Here is a 15942-nt window from a genome sequence, read left to right as displayed (position 1 = left end):
TAAATAAGAACTGTAGGCACCTGTTCCAACTTACATACAAATTCTTAAAAGACAGGAACAGATCTTGTTCATAACCCAGGGACTACCTGTATAGACATGCAGAGGGGATACAGATAGCTGAGTGTTGGGAACACTATGGGCAGAGATTGAATCTGGTTACAGGAGAATTTTCCCTCCTCTTCCCCAAGATGTAGTATGATCAAAAAAGAGATGAGTCATCTTGGAGGTTGAGACCTCTCTCTCTTCAGGGAGTGGTGTCAGATTTGTGAAGACAGAGGGAATCTTCCTTGCCTATGGCATCATATTTTAAGGGAAGCTCGGTTTCGAGTTGAGAAATTTCCAAGTTAACTTCCCTGTGCTAACATGGGACAGGGCTTTCTTGGGACTGAGGGGGAAGGAAAGGAAGGCCATTGGTCTAGGCAGACTGCTGAAAAGGTTGTGACACCACTTTTTCTCTCTTGCTTCTCCCAGACCCACCATCTAGGCTCTATGAAACTTCCTACCTTAGAAGACACTTCTCTAACTTAAGGGATTTTAGTAACGGTTCTATACTGGGTGCCTAGTCATACTTCAGTCCTCTGGGCCATATGGTGATTTGATGGGATCTTAAGATCTTTAGAATCAAAATTGGTGGGGGGAGGGGTCAGTACTACATACAAAGATGTCAAAGGAAATAACTCACCATGTGACCTTGAGTAAGACACTTCCCCACTCTGGACCTCAGGTTCCTCATATATATAGTGAGTTGATGGGACTAGATGATCTCTATTGTCCTTCAAGTTTAATATCCCATGATTGTCTATATTTGAAAAGACCCCTGGCAGAAGAGGCAGACATGGGGGAGTTAATGGTCAGTATTGAACCCCAAGTGCAAAAACATGGGGAGGTATTTTTCTCAAGTGCACAATGCCAGAAATAGAAATTCAGGTGTTCCCAGCTCCTGTACTCACACTGCATTGCCTCCTGGTTTATTTCATGCATAAAATCTGGATTCGTTATGCTCTAAGTATTGCACAGTGGCATTAAAGAACTGATGCAAGATGGAGTTAGGGAAGAAAGATGTGCTATCATCATGAACTCTGTCCCTCCCTCTCTATAACATCCTTGCCCCCATTCCCCTTTCTCATATCCTGAAATTGTGCCCATCCCTGCCACTCTGGGTACGATTCCAGGGCCAGCAAGAGTAATTTGTGTGGCTTGGGAGATGATCCCGCTGAACTCAAGGCTGTCTTTCCAGCCCTTCAACTTCCATAGAAGGAATTCAGCTAATCTCCAAGAAGGAAGGAAAATGACAAAGCGGCATGATGAGGCCATGAGAGGTGGCACCTGAAAATCTTTCTAGCCTTAGTTAGGGTACAAATAACTGGAACAACAAACCCTGTTGGTTCACTAGTGGCCCCAGCACTATAACTCCTATGAAAAAGATATCAGTATAGAATCTGGAGTAAAATCTCCTCTGGAGGCTGGGCAGTGTCCGTGCACCCTGGAAGGCTCCATGTTGGATCCATTAAAGGCAGGGCCAAGCCCACTGTAATGTCTGCCAAGGTCCCTGAAGCTGCCTCCGTGAACATGAACCTTTTCCCATACAAGCTGGGGTCTGAAGTTTGTTTTCTCTGGAACTCGTTCCCAGGTGGAGCCTTTCCAAGACTCTAAATACTGAAGCCTGATAGCGTAAGAGGCACCGCTCCAAGCTCCTCTATTCCTCCCCCTCTGCCCCAGAATGTTGACGGTGTAGAGGGGAATGGGGACATTAGGACCACAGAGGGACTGGGAAGGGGGCAGAGGGTGAAGGCAAGGCCAAAGGTAGGCAAATATCTCAAAAGAAGGCTTTGCCCTCCAGTAGCCCATTGATCCCCATAGCTAACTTTTTCTCCCACCCTTCAATAGCTTTCCCCAAAGTCATTCAGCACAAAGTTACTTGTAGATCCTCTGTAATTCAGAACAGAGCCTGGTCTTCAGGGATTGTCTAGGTATATGTTTCCGGAGAAGCAAGCCAGAGACTCTGGGATCATTTGGGGAAAGGAGGGGGTTAGTGAAGGAAAAGGCTAGGAGGGAGGGGGTCCTGAGCACCCACAGGATTGGAGAAGTGGTTTGGAGCCAATCTCCTTGAGCTAAGGGAATGTTAAATCCTCAAGGGTGAGTCTTTGAATATTCACTGCATCAAGTAAGGGGCCAGCTTCCTACGACTTTGCAACACAAAAAGAGGCCTGGATTTCCAGATTTCTCTGTTTTTGTGCAATCTAGCAGACCATAAACTTCACTCTCTCCCTAGGGTTTCACCCCAGCCCCACTCCCACATGCTAGCCTGGGATTCTAGAGCCATCAACTTTCCAGCACCTTCTAGGAAGAAGAACATCCCTACATTTTCTCCTACCCAACTCTTCACATGACTTTGAATTTTCAAAGGCATTTCTTTCTACCCCTGCTTCTTCCTTTTGTTACCTGATATGTATGTAATGTTATTACCTAATTCCACAAAAGTAGTTTCAGTTACAGCCTTGCTAAAAGGCCCAGTACCAAATGGAGCTCTATTGGATTATTTTCACACATTTTTTTCTTCAAAGGCCTTAGTTTTTCATCTTCAAGTTGCTATATCACAGAAACACTTAGTACTAATATAGCATTGGCTGTGAGAAAGCAGTTTATACTCAAGAGTGGGTTGAAATACACAGAGGTCCTGGCACTGAGGTCATGATGGCTTGTAAATAGGGAATGTGAGACACAGAGCAATTCAGAGCCTTGTTCAGAGAGAGAATGAGGGCAGGAGGGGTTGACAGGATAGGTGTCAGGCAAGCAGATCATGCCCTGCACCCCACCCCATTGAGCACCCCCATTGAGTACTCTCACCACACCCTTCTCCACCTTTCCTCAAGGGGCAAGAAGAGGTGAAATGTTTTTGAACTGTGCTGTGGGCAAGCATAGGATGAAGAAAGGAGCCCCAAGCAGTGCCTGGTTATAACCATCCTACTATCAAATGCATCACAAATCATCTGGGAATCCAAAGATTTATGTAGGTTGTTATGTTGTTATGTGCCGTCGAGTCGTACCCGACTCATAGCAACACCTCCTTGAGTTTCCGAAGCAACTTCGGTATCACTACCGAAGTAGATTGCCCCATCTTCCTTCCTTCCAAGGAGGGCTGGTGGGTTGGAACCACCCGCCTTCTGGTTAGCAGTCAAGTGCCTTAGGCACTATGCTACCAGGCCATGTATTGAGTCTTCACTATGTATCAGGTACTGTCTACAGTAATTCATTATTCTCTAACACCCTTAACCAGTAAACCAATTGTTGTGCAGTCAGTTCTGAATCATAGCAACCCCATGTGTATCAGAGTAGAACTATGCTCCACAGGGTTTTGAAATGGCTGATTTTTTGGAAGTAGATCCTGAGGCCTGTCTTCCAAGGTGCTTCTGGTGGATTCAAACACCAACCTTTCAGTTAGTAGCCAAGCACTCAACTATTTGCACCAGCCAGGGACTTTCCAACACCCTTAGAAGGTTGATAGTATCAGCTCCATTTTTCATGTGGGAAACTGAGGCTGAATATGAACTAATAGCCCCAACTTCATGCAGCTACATTATGGTGGCATCTGAATTTGAATCCAGCTCTTCATGACTCCAAAATCCTTGTAATTAATGTCCCTGCAATATGGCTTCCATCTGTTGAAAAACCAATATCCAGGAAGAAAGAGGCTGAAAAGGACGTTAAGGCAGCAGTGATGAAGACAGCCACCAGGGATGCAGAGCTATAAGTCCAGTGCCTTCTATATACCCCAGATGAGGAGCTAGCCTTCTTTCATGACTAACAGCTTCCCCAGCTTGGGAGACAGACATCCCCATCCTCTGGCCTTCCTCCTCTGCAGCAAGGCCCAGCTCTAACCCCTTCTCAGGTTGCTTCATGTTCTACCTTCTCTAACCTTGTAACATCCATGTTGTCACTTGGCATGACCTTGGGACTTTCAAGGAAGGAATCCCAAACTCTGTCTGGACATTTGCCCCTTCATTTTAGTGTTACCTCTGGGAGGTCATTTAGGGAAGGAAGAAAACAAACCTCCCAACCTAGAGATAGTAATGAGTTTAGCAAGAACAGCCAACTATTCAGAACATAATCACACCGATGGCAAGGATGTAGAATATCTAAGAATACCCCTGGGAAGCCAAGCACACTCAGAGAAAGTTCTCTCCCTATCACCCTTCTCAGTGGTAGTAAGAGACATTGAGCAAAATGAGTGCACTATAGCAAAGGAAAGCACTCTACTTCATTTCTTGCCTGTACAATAGCTCTCCAAGGTCATGGGAAGAGGGTTCTCAAGGATTTCTGGGGGTGTCTGGAATGTGGTATGACTGCTATGTTCTGGGTCTTTGCCTCTCTGGCAAAGATGGTCAGCATTTGCTTGGTTCAACTTAGGTTCTTTCTTCTCCTGTTGTCATATTCAATAAAAGACTTGTGGCACTGGCATGGGTGGGCAAGTTCCAAATGTCTAGGCTTGCTGGCCATGAATTTTGGTGTTGTTAGTTGCCATCAAGTTGATTCCGACTCATAGAGACCCCATGTATGCAGAGTAGAACTGCTCCAGAGGGTTTTCGAAGCTGTGACCTTTCTGAAGCAGATCATAGGGCCTATCTTCTGAGGCAACTCTGGGTGTGTGTGCTCAGACTGCCACTTTTCAGCTAGTAGATAAACACTACACCAGGACACCTGGCCACAAACTAGCTTGCTTAAAACTCTCAGATCTTTCTCTCCATGATTCTGATGTTGCAAATTTAACCATGAGGCCGTACGTGGATCATAGATGTTTCTTTTTTTAGCACAAATTTCTTTGGAATTTTTATTTAGTTGCCAACATTTGAAATTTAGGAGAATTCACATTTAAAATATCCCATTTCTAGCTTCCCTTGAAACATTCAAGAGTTTTGGAAATGCTAAGCCAACATTTCCATACAGTGATACTCAGCTAGAGCAGAATGGTGGCCAGCCACTCAATTTACTCAAGGTGTATGGAGCTTCCATACTAAGATGGATTGGAAAGAATGGTGATCTACTTCTGAAAATCAGCCAATGAAAATAAGCCCATGGATCACAATGGTCTCATCCACATAAGATCATGGGGAAGGCACAGCACTGCTCTGTTATGCTTGGGTTCACTATGAGTTGTTTTTTTGGGGTGGGGGTTTCTTCACCCTTGATATTATTAAGACTGCCCCAATTATAAGCCAATCATGGCTTAAAGGATTGCAATATTAATCCCAGAGAAACTGAAATCCCTTCCACTCTGTACATGGATGAAATAACCTCTTAGAATGAAAATACTCCAAAAGTTATAGAGTAAAATCAGTAATATAGCAAAACCTCAAAATTAACTATAAAAAAGAGTTATTTGTAATACATGCTTATCTTGGTTCTCTAGTGCTACTATAACAGAAATAACACATATGGGTGGCTTTAACAAATAGGAATTTATTCTTTAACACTTTAGAAGGCTAGAAGTCTAAATTCAAAGTGCCAGCTCTAAGGGCTGGGTGAAAGACCCTCAACCTTGGGCTTCAGCCCTGCCTCTTATTCCAGGCCCACTGGAGCTGGAGGTATCTCCTAACTCAGGCAGCTGCTGGCTGCTGGCTGCTGAGACTGATGAACCCAAGGTTGGCAGGTAAAATGGAACAATCCCAAGGTTAGCAGGCAACATGGCAGGCCAGTGGTTCAATTCCAGGAATAATCCCAAAATTGGATCAAAAGTTTCAAGACCTTCTTCAAAGCTTCTCCATATATATTGGAAGCAGGTAATACCCCAAAGGCAACTACTTAGCTGCTCACAGCAGATTCCACCATGGAGGTGATCACAGTCTCATCATAGGGAATAACTACTTCCAGCTGCCAAGCCCTCAAAACCATGGCCTAGTCAAGTTGACACACAACTTTAACTGCTACAATTTTCTCTCCTCCTTTTGCTTAATTGAGACAAGAGAGAGTGTTAGGTATTAATAACCTTTATCTATCTTTATATTATACTCTTGCTAGTCCTTCAAAATATGTCTTTATATTCACCATGTTTTTCCTTTCTTGATTTTTCTTTTACCCTTTTCAAATTTTTGAAATATCTAAAATACCAGAAAAGCATAGAGAATATAAAAACCTATGCACCCAATATTAACAACAAATAATATTTTGTCTTTTCAAGTTTTTGAAAGAAATATGCATTACAGCCATGACTAAGAACCCATGGGAGCCTACCCATGACCTATTCTTCTCCTTAACCTCACTGCAGGAAACTGCTGCCCTAAAATAGATGATTATCATTTGCCACATCTTTTAACAATTTTTCTACATATGCAAATTATAGCATTGTTATAAGCAAATTATAGCAGTGTTTTGCATAATTTTGGACTTTAAATAAAAAGGAACATTTTCTAGATTTATCCATGTTGATATATGCAGCTCTCTTTCATTCATTTTAACTGATGTAGTCCACTGTGTGAATATACTACAAATTATCTGCCTCTTCTACCAACTGACACTTATTTCCATTTTTTCATTATTAAGAAAAAAAGTTGTAATAAATATTATTATATAAGTCTCTTAATGCACACATGGGAGAGTTTCTCTAGAGAAATGATTGGCAAACTTTTCCTATAAAAGGCTAGATAGTAAATATTTTAGGCTTTGCACACTCAAGGGTCTCTGTCCCAACAACTCAGTTCTGCTGTTGTAGTCTAAAAGCAACCATCAAAAAAAAAAAAAAAAAACCAAACCAAACTCACTGCCATTAAGTCAATTTGACTCATAGCAACCCCTCCTTGGGTTTCTGAGGAGGTATCTCTACGGGAGGAAGATTGCCCAATCTTCCTTTCCAGGAGTGGCTGATGAGTTTGAACCACCAGCCTTCTGGTTAGCAGTCAAATGCCTTAGGCACATACTTAAACTGCGTGAGTGTGTTCCAATAAAATTTTATTTACAAAGACAGATTCAGCCCTTGACCTGCATGCTATGGCATGCTAACCCTGACTCTAGAGGCTTGCTGTTCAAAGTGTACAAGTGGATCAGCAACACCAGAGGCAGCAGCTGGGAATTTGATAGAAGTGGAGAATATTAAACTCCATTGAATCAACATCTGCATTTTAGTTAAGATCCTCAGGTGATTCCTTTGCACAAAAACAGCTGAGAAGCATGGCTTAGAGGTTATCCTGAAAATTGAGAGAAAATAAAACCTTAACTTTATTGCTGAATGTTTTTCCGAGGTGATGGTTGTTGTCATTACCTGCCATCAGCCCCTGGACTTTCGGCAACCCCATGCAGGATGGAATGAACCACTTCCCAATATTCGGTTGGCTGATTTTCATGAGTGGATTGGCAGGCCATTTTCTTCCTAGTCCATCTTAATCTGGACTATAATAAATAACATACAAGTTTCTGTTAAAACCTGTTCAGCATCACATCAACACTCAAGCCCCCAATGAGAGACGGTGATGGCTGCACATGAGGGCACTGGCCAGGAATCAAGCCTGGATCTCCTACATGGAAGGTGGGAATTCTACCACTGAACCACCACTGCCCCCAACGTGATGGTACTGACTCATATTGCCATTGATTACTAAATGGATTAACTTTTTATTCCTTATTCCAATATGTGATATTATCAAATATTTTCTTATAGTTTTAAGGTACATATCCCTGATTACTACTGAGGTTGCATATCATCTCATGCTTATTGGCTATTGGGGTTTTCTGGTCTTTGAACTGCCTATTTATATCCTTTTTCATTTTGTCATTGTTGTTTCTTAATACAGTTGGTTGCTGGTCTTTTTTATTTGTGAGAGTTTGTTAATTATTCTGTATGCTAACTCTTCATTGAGTACATGCATCAGAATTATGTCTTTTTCAGTCAATGGTTTGTCTTTTGCATATGGCTTCTTATAAATGTTTATTTTTAAATGAATATAGTTAAATTCATTAATCTTTCCCTTTATGTTTTTTATTGTGTGTATCTTAAGAAATCCTTCCTTCCTCAAAGTCAAACGACATTCTCATTTCCTTTCAAAGTATTACATTTAACAAATTTCCTTTACAGAAGAATTCCAAGTAATTTAGGCAGAGATTCTCCACTACAAGGAGAGAGAGTTTAACTCTCCACCCCTTAAGTGTACACTGTGCTTATTGGCTAGCTTCCAAAAAATAGAGGGTGCCAACAGGAGAAAATGTAACTTTATAGTGGAGAAGGAGTTCCTGCACAGTGCAAATTGTTAAGAGTTGGACTCCTAACTGGAAGTTTGATGGTTCAAACCCATCCAGAGGTATCTCGTAAATAAGGCCTGGTGATCTGCTTCTAAAAGGTCACAGCCTTGAAAACCCTATGGAGTGTGGTTCTACTATGCACATATGGGATCATATGTGTCAGAAATGACTCAAGGGCAAGTAAACAAGAATGACAACACAGTAGGGACACTTGGCAAACATTATTTAGGCCAGGCATCAGGGTTAACATCATCAGTGATAAGTTATATGATAAGCATATACTCTTGATATGATGAGCTGAGAATAGCACTTCACCTCCGTGGTCTTTCTCCCAATATCCCATGATCAGAGTTTTCAAATTGAAGGACATTCTTTGTAAAACCTGGGCAGTGGTCCTCACAACTGTCAAGGTCATCAAGGACAATGAAAGTCTGAGAAACTGTCATAGACTACAGAAGGATACAGAGACATGATGAGTAAATCAGAATAAAGGGTTGAGTTAATAGTAACATGCCAATTTTGGTTTCTTACATGTCACCAATGTACCATCATGATATAGGAATGGTGACATAAGATGTTAACAAGAAGGGAAACTAGGTGAGGGGTAGATGAGATTCTCTACACTATTTTTGCAACTTTTCTATAAACCTGAAATTATTCTAAAATAAAAAGCTTATTTAAAACAAAAAGTTCTATGTTTAAATTTCACTTGGAATTTAGAATTTATTTTGTGACTGGTATAACAATATGATTTTATGTTAATCATGTGGGTAACAAAAATATTTATTGCATAGTCTATCTTTTTCACACACATTTGCAACGGCATGTCAAAAACAGACACAGATACACCCACATCTGTCTGTCTTCCAGTTTGTCATCTGCCTGTCTATTTCTCTATCTACCCACAAAAATACACACATTTTCTTGTTATATGTGTGCTGTTGTTGTTTTAATTATTATGTTTTAGCCCATTTGTCTCTACTGTAACTATACCACATTATGCTAATGACTGTAATTTTTTTAAAATAAGTTTTTTTGTCTTTATGGCAAGTGTTCTCCATCTTTTTCTTCTTTTTCAACAATACCTTGTCTATTTTGGTCTTCATTATTATCCTTTCATTATAGGATAAGCCTATCAAATAAGTGCTTTGAAAAACCTTATTGGATTTTTATTGGAATTGTGTTTAATTTATACATTTAGAAGAGAATTGATGTCTTTATTATGTTGATTCATCTCACTGTTGTAGATTCAGATCCAACTCATAGTGACTCCTCCTTGGGTTTCCAAGGCAGTATCACTACACAAGTAGATCACCCCATCTTCCTTCCAAGGAGTGGCTGGTGGGTTTGAACTGCCAGCCTTCTGGTTAGCAGTCAAATGTTTTAGATACTACGCTACCAGAGTTCCCCATCTTATCCATGGATAGGGCATATTCTCCACTTAAATTCAGTACTTTTTTTTTTTTTTTTTGTGCTCTTCATAATGTTTTATATTTTTCCAAAGATCTTTCACATTCTTTATTAGATTTGTGCTTTTTTTATGGTATATTTTGATGTGTTTTATTTCATTTTTGCTATTGAAAATGTGGCTGATATTCAGTTAACTTTATTAATGGGGTTTAGGATTTACATTGACTTTTGTTTATTGAATTTTTATCAGACATTTTTTCTGAACTCTCTAATTAGTTCAAATACTTTCTTTAAAATTATTCTTTGATATTCTATGTAGGGTGGGCATATCACTCATAATAAGGACAGTTTTACCTTTATCTTTCCAGTTCTTACATTTATTTTCTTGTCTTATTGCATTGGCTTAGTGTCTAAGGTATCTGACTGCTAACCAGAAGGCTGGTGGTTCAAATCCACCAGCTACTCCTCAGAAGGAAGGTTGGGCAATCTATTTCTGTAGTGATACTGCCTCAGAAACCCAAGGAGGGGTTGCTGTGAGTCAGATCCGACTTGACAGCAATGAGTTTGGTTTGGTTTAGGATCATCAGAACATCACTGAATAAAAGTCATGATAACAAGTATCCTTATTAGATTTTTTTCGTGTGTTTCATAATTTTTGTTTGTAGTTCATCTTGAATTGAAATGTTTTTCTTCTGTCCTCCTGCCCTTTTTCATTTTGTAAATACTGTCAATATTTTTGTTTCTGTTGCTATTGTTATTGTGCCTTCACCGAACCTCTTGGAACTTCAATCTTGAACCAAATCCTATAATGATAGCCAAGATGCTCTACAGGGTAATACTGTAGATATAGCAGAACAGTGTCCAAGCCAGTTTTATGGATTAATTCAATGTATATAAAGCCTTGGTCCCAGGGTTGCATCTCTATTCCCTACTTTCTTGGGCTCAGAGATTCCTATTAGGTGTACTCCTAGACAGGAGTTGGCAATATTATTTTTTTCAGATTCTTTTCATAAGTGTGGGAGCCTGACCCTCACTTAGTTCATGGCTTCAAGCAGTGAGTCTAGCTCTGATTCTCTTACAATTTGGAGCACAAATAATTCTTCAAATTCCTTTAGAGCTAAATTCCTGTTCTTACTCTTTGTTTCCAGACTTGGAGTCCAGTGTGGGCATGGATGCAGTTTTGCTAATCACTTTTTATTTCTGTGCCATTTTTGGTCCACTGAGTTATTTATATTGTTTTTAAGCCAGCTATGCATAGTGGCTAAGACACTTGCCTGCTAACCAGACGGCTGGCGGTTCAAACCCACCAGCCACTCCTCGGAAGGAAGGTTGGCCAATCCTACTTCCGTAGTGATACTGCCTCGGAAACCCAAGGAGGGGTCGCTATGAGTCGGGTTTGACTCGACGGCACATAACAACAACAACAACATGCCTTTGAAAGGAAGTTTTAGTGATCTACTTCTGTAGTGATACTGCCTTGGAAACCCAAAGAGGGGTCACTATGATTCGGGTCTGACTCAACAGCATGTAACAACAACAATGTACTTTTTTATCTTTTTCTGTCATTGCTGTATGCTGACAGCAGAGAGGGTGCACTAACACATGAACTTACCTTATATTATCTAGCCAGAGAACAATTATTTTCTTTCTTTTTATATTAGAGAAAAATGTATTTTTTCTTGTTCCAAAAGTTAACCATTTAACCAGTGCCCTCAATGCTATCTCTTTTTCTATGTCCCTTTCTGCAGAAATCCACACATGGTCATTTCTATCTTCTGTATGTGCACACATACGAAAAACCACGTATCCTTACACATATACAATCTCTCACCTAGTGAGTGACTGAACAATGACCTTCACTTTGTAATACCATTCCCTACCATCTCAATTCTTTAGTTCCTTTGGGTACCAATTCTTTGCATGATTAGAATCCAGTCCTAACCTCCAGAATCTCACACATCACTCATGCTTCACTTCCTAATCCAAGTTCTATTCCTCCTTCCACAGAAACTACCCTCTTGGAGGCCACCAATGGCCCCCTTGACCAGAAGTTCTCCATTCTTCTTTGTCTTGATTATTATTCCACAGAATGTGACACACCTTGACCACACTACACCCCTAATGACAGGTGCTACCATGGTCATTTTCCTGCCTTTCTACTCCCCTTCTTCTTGTTGGCTTCTCCTCCTTCACCTGTCCCTATGATGGATTACCAAGGATCAATCCTCTCATGCTTGGCTTCTCAAAGTTCTCAGACAAGTAGCAGCACATCACTTGGGAGTCTGCCAGAAATGCAGAATCTCAGGTCCCACTTTAAAGCTACTGAGTCAGAATTTGCATTTTAACAGAATCTTCAAGTGATTCCTATGCACATCAAAGTGTAGGGAGTGCTGTTTTGGCCATCTGCTTCTTTATCTCAACATTTCCCTGTGCACTCCATCCTTACTAACCACCTATGGAGTGGTCACAGACTTCCTTCCAAATTTCATTCTTACCATTCCAATGGCCTATGTAGCATTTCCATTACTGGGCACCATCATCACAAACTCATTATGTCAAAAACCTACCCTAAACAATTTCTCTTCCTGACAGTGACTTTAAAGTCACTGCCATGCATATAATTAGCCAGGCATAAATTCCTTGAGTCATCTTCATTTCTTGCCAGTGTCTCTTCATAATTCCCCTTATCAAATCAAGCTCTATATTTCAAGCACTTATTTTGTAATTTTTCAAGTATACATCCTTTTCCTAACACCCCCAATTCAAGAAAGTATGGCATAAAGACCTGGAGACAGACCAACCTGGGTTTTAAATTCCTGTTATACCACCTACTAAATTGTGTATGACTTTACAAGCTTAGGTAAATCACTTAACTTCTCTGAGCAAAATTTTCCCTTCTGTGAAAGGGGTATATTATTACCTATCTTACAGATGCTGTTGTGAGGAAAATGTATGCAGGTCAGTTTCTGGCACATGCACACATTAGATATTTAACAAGCACTGAATTATATCTCCTCACCACCCAGTGCTATTTTAGGGCCACTGTGTGGAGGCTATGCAACATATTCCCTGCTTCCAACCCCTAAGCTACTCCATTTGACATACCATTGTCTAATATATCACTAAAACATCATTTTTCACCAATCCACTATTCTGCTCAGGAGACACTTGTGACTTGAAATGGTCACTGGATAATGGTAAGATGATGAAGGTTGCCTTCTTTATCTTGCCACAGACTGTCTATAGCCAACTATTCTGTTCCCTAGTCCTCCGTTAGGAGCTCTGGTGGCATAGTACCTAAGGCATTTGACTGCTAACCAGAAGGCTTGTGGTTCAAACCCACCAGCCACTCCTCAGAAGGAAGACTGGGCAATCTACTTCCACAGAGATACCACCTCAGAAACCCAAGGAGGGGTTGCTATGAGTCATTGCCGACTTGACGGCAATGAGTTTGGTTTTGGTTTTGAGTCCTCCCTTATCTACACCCTCTGGTTCAGAAAAATTCTAATCTGACTACAACTTACACATTTTAGCTTCATCCTTACTTCCATGGTATCACACTCTCCTTACTGTTCATCATCTAGCTTATTTTTCCCATCCAATTCTCATTAATCTTTCAGTAAGCAGCTCAGATCTCACTGTCTGTATAAGCCACTTGGCAATGAATTGTGAAATTCCATGTGACATTGCTTCTCTTGCTATCTGGATCTGTTTCAAAAATAAATACTAAAGAGGAATGTTTCATGTAATTATTTCTAATATCTCAATAAGATCATTAAAAAAAAAAAAAAAAAAAAACCACCAAACTAACACCAGTATCTATAAGCTTTTCCCACTTACCCAGGCAATACGCTAGTGCTGTTTGTGGTCTTTCTCGCTGAAGCTTTACAACATCCCTTGAGGTGAAAATTGTTATGATCCCTAGTTTGTAAATGAGGAAACTGAGGGGCAGGGATGCTCAGTAATCTGTCCCAAGGTGCCCTACTAATAAGACGTAGTCAGGGTTTGAATCCAGCCTCTCTCATTCCAGACCCAGTGGTCTTAAAAACAACAACAAAATACTTGGCATCCAGTCGTATCCAACTCATGGCAACCCCAGGCGTGTCAGAGTAGAACTGTGCTCCATAGGGATTTCAGTGGCTGATTTTTCAAAGGTGTATCACCAGGTATACTGGGGCATCTCTGGGTGAACTTGAACCATCCACCTTTCCATTAGCTTCCAAGTGTGTTAATCACATGCACCACACAGGGACTCCTATCCTTCTGCTCTTTTAGTCCCCAAGGCAGAAAGTACATCAGCAGCTCTCCCTATCTCCTACATGGTAGACCAAGATCTTAGAGAATAGAATATTGTTTTCCAGAAGCATGTGATCTGACTTGCATGTGCGAATCTGTGTAACAATATGCCACATTATTTTGAGGCTCTACTATAGTATCTTGGCATTTGCAAAGCAATTCTACTTCCAAAGGACTTTAAATAATGATTATGCTAGTCTGAAAATAACACTGACGCAGGAAAGAAAAAGTTATCTTTACATCAGTGCCTCCTACCCCAATTCTGCCATGTGGCCACTGGGAGCAGAGTCCTAAGTCCGCTCTGTACCCAGGGTGCTGGATTCTGTCAGGGTCAGGACCGTATTGTTTAGCATATGGTGAGCAAAAGGCAAAGGCTGGAGTCTAGCAGGAAATGTAATCAATAAAGTCCAAATCCCTAGGTGGTATCAATTTTAAGCAGATTATCTTAGAGCAGGGTACGGCTAATGGGATCAGATAGCTGGAGCATTCTAAATTTATAGCCCTAAAAATTAAATCCTATAAACCTTTGAGTTACTTTTCTGGCTACAAATTTCTATGATTAATGATGATGGTGAAGTGATTGAGGATGATGATGAAAGGGCAGATAAAAAGAAGACAGAGGAGAAGGGTCTGACTATGCATGTATATAGAGCAGCAGTCCTTATCTTTCTTTGGGCCATTTTTAATGTAATGAAAGCATGAACATAAACACAGTGAAAAAAAAAAGTCATTCAGTCCTTGAGGGGATGTCATGGTCTCCTGGAAAATCTCAATTAAGAGTAACAGATATTTGCTGCACAGGTTACAAAGTGTCAGTACTTTGCACTGTGGCAGCTTCCTGGAAATGTAGACTCAAATTTCTGCTTTTCCTATGCTAAAAATATCAGTAATAAGTGGCATTTGTGTTGAGTTCCTCCTATGCACAAGGTCCTAGGTGGTACAAATGGTTTGTGCTCATCTCTTGACCTAAAGGTTGGCAGTTTGAACCCGCCCAGCAGCACCATGTAAGAAAAGCCTGACGATCTGCTTCCATGAAGATTAAAAAAAATAAAATTAAATTAAAAAAAACTTATTGCTGTTGGGTCATATCTGACTCACAGTGACCCCTCCTTAGGTTTCCAAGGCAGTATCACTATGGAAGTAGATTGCCCAATCCTCCTTCTGAGGAGTGGCTGGTGGGTTTGAACTGCCAGCCTTTTGGTTAGCAGTCAAATGCCTTGGGTACTACCCCACCAGAGCTCCTCCATGAACCCACTGCTGTTGAGTTGATTCCAATTCATGGCCACATCAGGTATAATAGATTAGAAGTGCTCAATAGCATTTACTTGGGTATAATCTTCATGGTTGGTTCCTGGAGAAGATTACACCCAAGTAAACTGGATTGAGCAGTTCTAATCTATAACACCTGAGGTGGCCATGAATTGGAATCAACTCAACAGCAATGGGTTTATGCTCAAGGGGGACTATATTTGGAGCTGGAGAAAAGGAGAGGAAATAAAGCAAGATGAGTAAGACACAATCCTTGCCCTAGAAAAACTTAAAATCCAATGCTATGACTGTGAGAGTCACACCTTTCTAAGCTTAAAAAAACAGTTGCCCTTGAATTGATGCTCACTGATGGTGGCTCCACGTGTGCCACATTAGAACTGTGCTCCATGGGGTTTTGAATGACTGTTTTTGGAAGTAGATTGCCAGGCCTTTCTTCTGAGTTACATGTGGGCAGACTCAACCCTCCAACTTTTCAGTTAGCAGCAAAGTATTCACTTATTAACAGTTTGCACCACCCAGAGACACTTTCCTGAGCTTATCTAGCAATAATTCTGAAAATACTCAACTACAGATCTTCTAAGAGTGAAAAAAAGAAGGAAAGAAAGAAAAAAAAGAAATGAGGGATGTGAAATTTACAACTAATCAGAGTCCTAAAATAATTATAATATGGGATAAACTCCAGTGAGTGTCAAGTGAGAAGTAACAACTTTGTGCTATAGTTGGAGTGAGATCATATGTGGA

The 15942-nt window shown here is 40.6% G+C and overlaps 1 protein-coding gene across 1 annotated transcript in view; it reads right to left on the bottom strand.

Moving 5' to 3' along the window:
• The window catches only part of NTRK3 (neurotrophic receptor tyrosine kinase 3), a 587560-nt gene that overhangs the window by 143910 nt on the left and 427708 nt on the right, over positions 1–15942 (bottom strand). The gene's annotated exons all lie outside the window — the stretch shown is intronic.

The sequence above is a fragment of the Orycteropus afer genome, unplaced genomic scaffold (genome assembly GCF_000298275.1).
Source record: "Orycteropus afer afer isolate SDZICR_OR568_19922 unplaced genomic scaffold, OryAfe1.0 scaffold00150, whole genome shotgun sequence".
Taxonomy (NCBI): Eukaryota; Metazoa; Chordata; class Mammalia; order Tubulidentata; family Orycteropodidae; genus Orycteropus; species Orycteropus afer.
Note: the sequence above shows the minus strand (reverse complement) of the source record. Positions and strands in the feature narration are given on the sequence as shown.